Below are 5,978 nucleotides of genomic sequence, written 5' to 3' on the forward strand. Positions count from 1 at the left end.
AGGGAAGGCCAAGGGCAATTGCGGCCTCGAAAATTCAAATTCAAAAGAAAAACAATTTTCATTGGAAATTGATGCCTTGGGCCGAACTTAATATTGATTCATTTGTTGTATCCATCTGTTGTCTTTAGTTTTTGGTCTTGAAGTATTTTATTACACCTTTTATTCTACTTTCTGATGCCTCATGCAACTTTGTTTTTTTTTTCTTTCCTCTGTGAAGCATTTGGAGCTTCATTTTATGCATGAAAGTTGTTGGATAAATAAAATGCATTTTTATTATATAAAAACAGAAAAACAACCAATATTCACATTTGGGAAGCTGGAACCACATAATGTTTGGACATTTTTGCTAGTTGTGGTCTAATTCTATCATTAAATTAGCAAATTGATTGACCTTGGTTGTGAATATCTACCTAATGTTGTGAAATTTAGTTTTAAGAAATGATGAGACAGGTTTTGATAATTTGTACACATCTTTAATGCTGTTAATGTAAGCCTTTTTTCCACATACCTGATAACAAAGATGTAATTTAAAACCACATAGATACAAAAGATTATGACAATAATGTTTTAGCAGTTTTTTTTTAATTTGCTGTGTTTGTATCCTGATCATTAGGAACACAACAGGAAAAAAAGGAAAGCTCTCCAAAAACACATATGTGTAATAGAAATATAGATTAATAAGTACAGTGAATTGATTATTATACCAGACATTATTCTGACAGTGCAATAATGATTAAACCAACCAACCAACACAAAGCTGAGTTAGTTTTTACACAAAGAGCACACCATTGCATGGTTTACGTAATGAAAAAAAGATTTTTTTTTTCCACAGTCAGCTTCACTAGCTGAGCAGCTCCGAAAGACTTCGTTGTAGGTCGAGTTCCTCAATGATCTGAATACATTTCATGAAGGCAATTCTCAATTGGAGCTGTGATTTAAGAAGCTGACAATATGTTCTGATATTTTCTTGTCATACACCTGCAATTTGTACTATAGTAAGATTTTAAAAGACATTAGTTCTAATTACAATTATAGCATGTTACTCAATAATATAAATTTAAACATACTGAAAATATTATGTGAAGACTTAATAATGTAAGATGTCAAATGTTATTGGTCTAATGTCCATGCCATTAATTAGAGTTTCTGGCTGCAGGCAAAGTTGTGTGCTGTCAAGGTTAAATATTTGTTTCTTCACAATCAACCATTCTTGTTTCTGTGTCAGGAGATTAAATGTAATATCTGGTAGTTCCCCCCAAAACCTTTAACCTTAACCTTTAAATCCTCCCAAGTGTAATTATTTTAGTGATAGCAGTCACTGTCTTCTGGCATTTCACATGGACGTTAGCACAGACACTATTGCTGGCTGGACAGTAACCATGACAGCAGCACAAAGAAGGATGCAGTGATGAGACTGATCTTGTGGCTTACTCCACTTGAAACTTCTGTAAATGAGGAGAAAGGCAAATAAGACACAACAAATATTTCTGCAAAGTAATTAAAATGTTTGGTGAGGCAGCAATCAATATTGCTTACGTGTGCCATCCACAGAAATGGAGGTGGTGTCAATGTTGAAGGCTGTGATGTTTGAAGCTGCCTCAACCAAAACATCTGCAATCTCAGTGCCATTAGGAACATTTGTGGATGCAAATTCAAGGTCCACGGTGCTGATGATTGATCCCCTACTGCATAAGGAATTTAACACAATGTCATATTTTTATGTAATTTCAAAATATATCATTTTTATAACTATTGTAAATGATTTCCATGTATTTCCAAAAACAATTTCTTTAGATTCTTTCAACAGAACATAGGTACATTACCTGAATGCAATTACTGTCAAGAATCTGAATGAAGGGAATGCTTTTTTGTAGAGAGGTTCAAGCTGCAAAAATACAAGCAAACAAACTGTAAGTACATTTATCTGTGGCTATATTTTTAATTGTGTGCTTGTTTGTTTGAGCAGTGCTTTTTACACAACTTGTTTTTTACAATTTAATAGCATTGTTTTCTTTATGATGTCTTCAGTACACTTTTGTCCAATTTCTTTTGTGTCTAACTCATTTCTGATCTACTGTGTGTCCTTCATAATCTACATGGACAAATGGTTCCTTTGCTTCCTCGTCTTCTTATTTAGACAGCAAATGAACTGTGGGATGTTTTTGTGATGGTATGGTGCAGGGAGAGTGTGGGACCTGCAGATGTCTGTGTGTCATGTTCTGGGCAGCAACCTGTCCTGAGGGACGCACCAAGCTCTGGAGAGCTGGTCAGTGGCAGTGTTGGCAGGGGAGCTGTTCTGTTGGCTGTCTAATGCACTCTTTGTGCTTCATTCAGTTGAGCTCCTACCGTGGGTGTGGCTCATCTTTTTATTGAAGGACACTGATGTTTAAATATTACCATATGTAAAGGAAAATCTATAGTAATGCCACTTTTTCCATTGTTGACTGTCTCACAATTGCACTGTACCTGGCACACTCGCCTACTAAGCAACACATAAAAATAACAAGGTTGGTCTCAGTCTAATCATATGGTGTTGCCTTTCCAATGAATACAGGTTCCGGTTTGAAAACACAGTGGAGAACACGAACCCAGAACCTACTCCTAATGGGTTCTTAAAGGTTCTGGTTATGGGAAACTCCAGGTTATTGGTAATAAAGTTCCTATAGTTGAAAAAGCTTAAGTGAGAGATAAAGGGTTTATTCTACAATATGTAACTATATATCTTGTGATATTGGATGGAAAATCCTGTATTTTGAAATCATTGTCTTGTTGGTAATAACCTCACTCTACATGTCAAAGAAAGGATGAGATTTACCTCTAACTTTGTCATTTCAGCTCGATTTATAAATGCTGAAGACGACGTATTCAGCAAGTCATTTGTAAATGTCTCTCCAGCAGATCTGAAAGTAAGCCTCCGTTTTATTAATTGTACAGTAGTAGTAGTAGTAGCAACTGCTGTTACAGAAGCTGTCGTTGCAGCAGTCTTGGCAGTTGTAAATTGAGATGCAGTAGTTGCTGTATTTGTTGTTGTAGCTGCAGCAGTTGTGGCTGCAGCAGTTGTGACTGCAGCAGTTGTGGCTGCAGCAGTTGTGGCTGCAGCAGTTGCGGCTGCAGCAGTTGCGGCTGCAGCAGTTGTGACTGCAGCAGTTGTGGCTGCAGCAGTTGTGACTGCAGCAGTTGTGGCTGCAGCAGTTGCAGCTGCAGCAGTTGTGGCTGCAGCAGTTGTGGCTGCAGCAGTTGTGGCTGCAGCAGTTGCAGCTGCAGCAGTTGCAGCTGCAGCAGTTGTGACTGCAGCAGTTGTGGCTGCAGCAGTTGTGGCTGCAGCAGTTGTAGCTGCAGCAGTTGTAGCTGGAGCAGTTGTGGCTGCAGTAGCTGTAGCAGTTGGATTTTGGGCTGTAGTTGGTGAACTTGTTGTATTTGGAGTTGCTGTAAAAACAATAAGAATGCTTGAGACTTTAAAAATTATCCGTGAACATTACTTACTTAGTTTGGCAGATAGGTATGTTACACCACAATCACTTAAACCTGGTTTTCACACTTGGTAAGGCTGGGCAGCATCAAAGGAAAAAAAACTGATGGTAGCCAAAAGACCTTTCAAGGATACAGATATATATCAACACTTTAGGTATAAAAAAGCATCACTAGTCTAATTGATATACATCACTGTCGACTTTGTAAATCATGATATTGAGAAATAAAACCAAGAAATGATACTGGAATCATTTTGGTGATTATAGTTATTGATTTACTAAAACTATTCTAACACCCATTGTTATTTGGATCTATTGTTTTTGCACGGGATCTTGAAGAATGTCAGATATTTTGTAGTGATTACTGTGAACACACACACACACACACACACACACACACACACACACACACAGATGACTTGGTGACAGTTTTATCGATGGCTAAATCAACATTTGAACAAGTGTTTACTTACCTATAACTTCAACACTTTTGGGATCAACAGTGAGGCTGAAGTTGTTGCTGGAGTTAGTCACAGCTTGTACTAAGGTGTCTACAACAGCATCATCCTGTGGGATTTCCTCTGTTTGGTTGAACTCCAGTCCCACCTCTGCTCTAGTCTTCTCAGTTCGTGTCCTTGCTACAACACGACTGCATTTAAAAATAACACACACACACACACACACACACAACTTAATCTTAATCAACTTAATCACGTGATATTTCCAGATATTTTTACATAATTTTTTGTCATCCACACTATTCTGTTATTGAAGACCAGACACTACAATGTACTCTTAAATTCTGAGTAAAAGTGTATTGTGAAGAATGCTTTCCAGGCTTGAAATATTACCTAAATCTTAGGAGAATGGTGCGGATGAAACGCAAACCAAATCTTGCCCTGTAGATGATGTCACACTGTAAAAGGGAAATAAAATTGAGAAAAAAAACAGTTAACTGGAAATGTCCCCAAATGTAAACATAGCAAATTAAGATAAAATATAATTAAAATTATGTATAAGTAAGAGACAGTACTCACTGCTGTTACAACTTGTCTTTCAAGTGTTCTGTACTGTACACTGTTTGGATTATTTAGTTCTTCCACAAAAGGTTCTTCCAAGTTTGCTGCTAGAACAACAACTGACGAGTCAGCAGTGGTAACTGTTACACCATTAGTTGTAACTGAAGGACCAGTTGACCCCACAGCAGTAGTTGGTGTAGTTGAGGTTGTAGCAGCAGCAGTTGTAGCTGCAACAGTTGTGGGTGCTATAGCAGTCGTAGCAGTTGTAAATGAAGATGCAGGAGTTGCTGTAGTTGAGGTTGTAGCAGCAGCAGTTGTAGCAGGTGACCCAGCTTTTGCAGTTGACCCACCAGTTGTAGTTGACCCATCAGTATGTGTTGACCCAGCCACTGAAGTTGACCCACCAGTTGTAGTTGATCCATCAGTACGTGTTGGCTCAGTGGTTGAAGTTGACCCACTAGTTGTAGTTGATCTAGCAGTACTTGTTGGCCCAGTGGCTGAAGTTGACCCACTAGTTGTAGTTGCTCTAGCAGTACTTGTTGGCCCAGTGGTTGAAGTTGACCCACTAGTTGTAGTTGATCTAGCAGTGCTTGTTGGCCCAATGTTTGAAGTTGACCCACCAGCTGTAGTTGGTCCATCAGTATGTGTTGACCCAGCCGCTGAAGTTGACCCACCAGTTGTAGTTGATCCATCAGTACCTGTTGGCCCAGTGGTTGAAGTTGACCCACTAGATACATCAGTATGTGTTGACGGAGCAGTTGAAGCTGACCCACCGGTTGTGGTTGATCCAGAGGTACTTGTTTGTGCAACCGCTGAAGTTGACCCACCAGTTGTAGCTGATGTATCAGTATGTGTTGAACCAGCTGTTGAAGTTGACCCATCAGTTGTATGTGATCCATCAGTATGTGTTGGTCCAGCAGTTGAAGTTGACCCAGTAAGTGTAGTTGATCCATCAGTATTTGTTGACCCTGGAGATGCAGTAGTTGCTGTTCTTGTGATTGTAGCTACAGCAGTTGAAGCACTACTAGTTGTGGCTGCAGTAGCTGTAGCAGTTGGATTTTGGGCTGTAGTTGGTGAACTTGTTGTACTTGGAGTTTCTGTAAAAACATTAAGAATGCTTAAGAATTATCCATGAACAATACTTACTTGGTTTAGACAGATAGGTACGTTACACCACAATCACTTAAACCTGGTTATCATACTTGGTGAGGCTGGGCAGCATCAAAGGAAAAAAAACTGATGGTAGCCAAAAGACCTTTCAAGGATACAGATACATATCAACACTGTTTGGATATAAAAAGTACCCCACACTAGTCAGATTGATAGTCACGTTTCTTCAAGTAATATTCGCAGGATATGCTCTTTATCGACCAAATAATATTACAAAGAGTAATCAAAAAATGATTCAGGAATCATTTTGGTGATTATAGTTATTAAATTATTGAAGCTAACAACTATTTTAATACCCATTGCTAATTGCACCTATTGT

The 5,978-nt window shown here is 38.6% G+C and overlaps 1 long non-coding RNA gene across 1 annotated transcript; it reads right to left on the bottom strand.

Annotated features, from left to right (window-relative positions):
• Positions 1–3,995: 3,995 nt before the first annotated feature.
• LOC117246436 (uncharacterized) lies at positions 3,996–4,660 on the bottom strand. The gene is made up of 3 exons (XR_013488531.1): positions 4,508–4,660; positions 4,322–4,386; positions 3,996–4,119 (listed from the first exon to the last, which is right to left on the bottom strand). It is a non-coding gene; the product is annotated as an uncharacterized LOC117246436 (long non-coding RNA).
• Positions 4,661–5,978: the final 1,318 nt, after the last annotated feature.

The sequence above is a fragment of the Epinephelus lanceolatus genome, chromosome 22, assembly GCF_041903045.1.
Source record: "Epinephelus lanceolatus isolate andai-2023 chromosome 22, ASM4190304v1, whole genome shotgun sequence".
Classification (NCBI taxonomy): Eukaryota; Metazoa; Chordata; class Actinopteri; order Perciformes; family Serranidae; genus Epinephelus; species Epinephelus lanceolatus.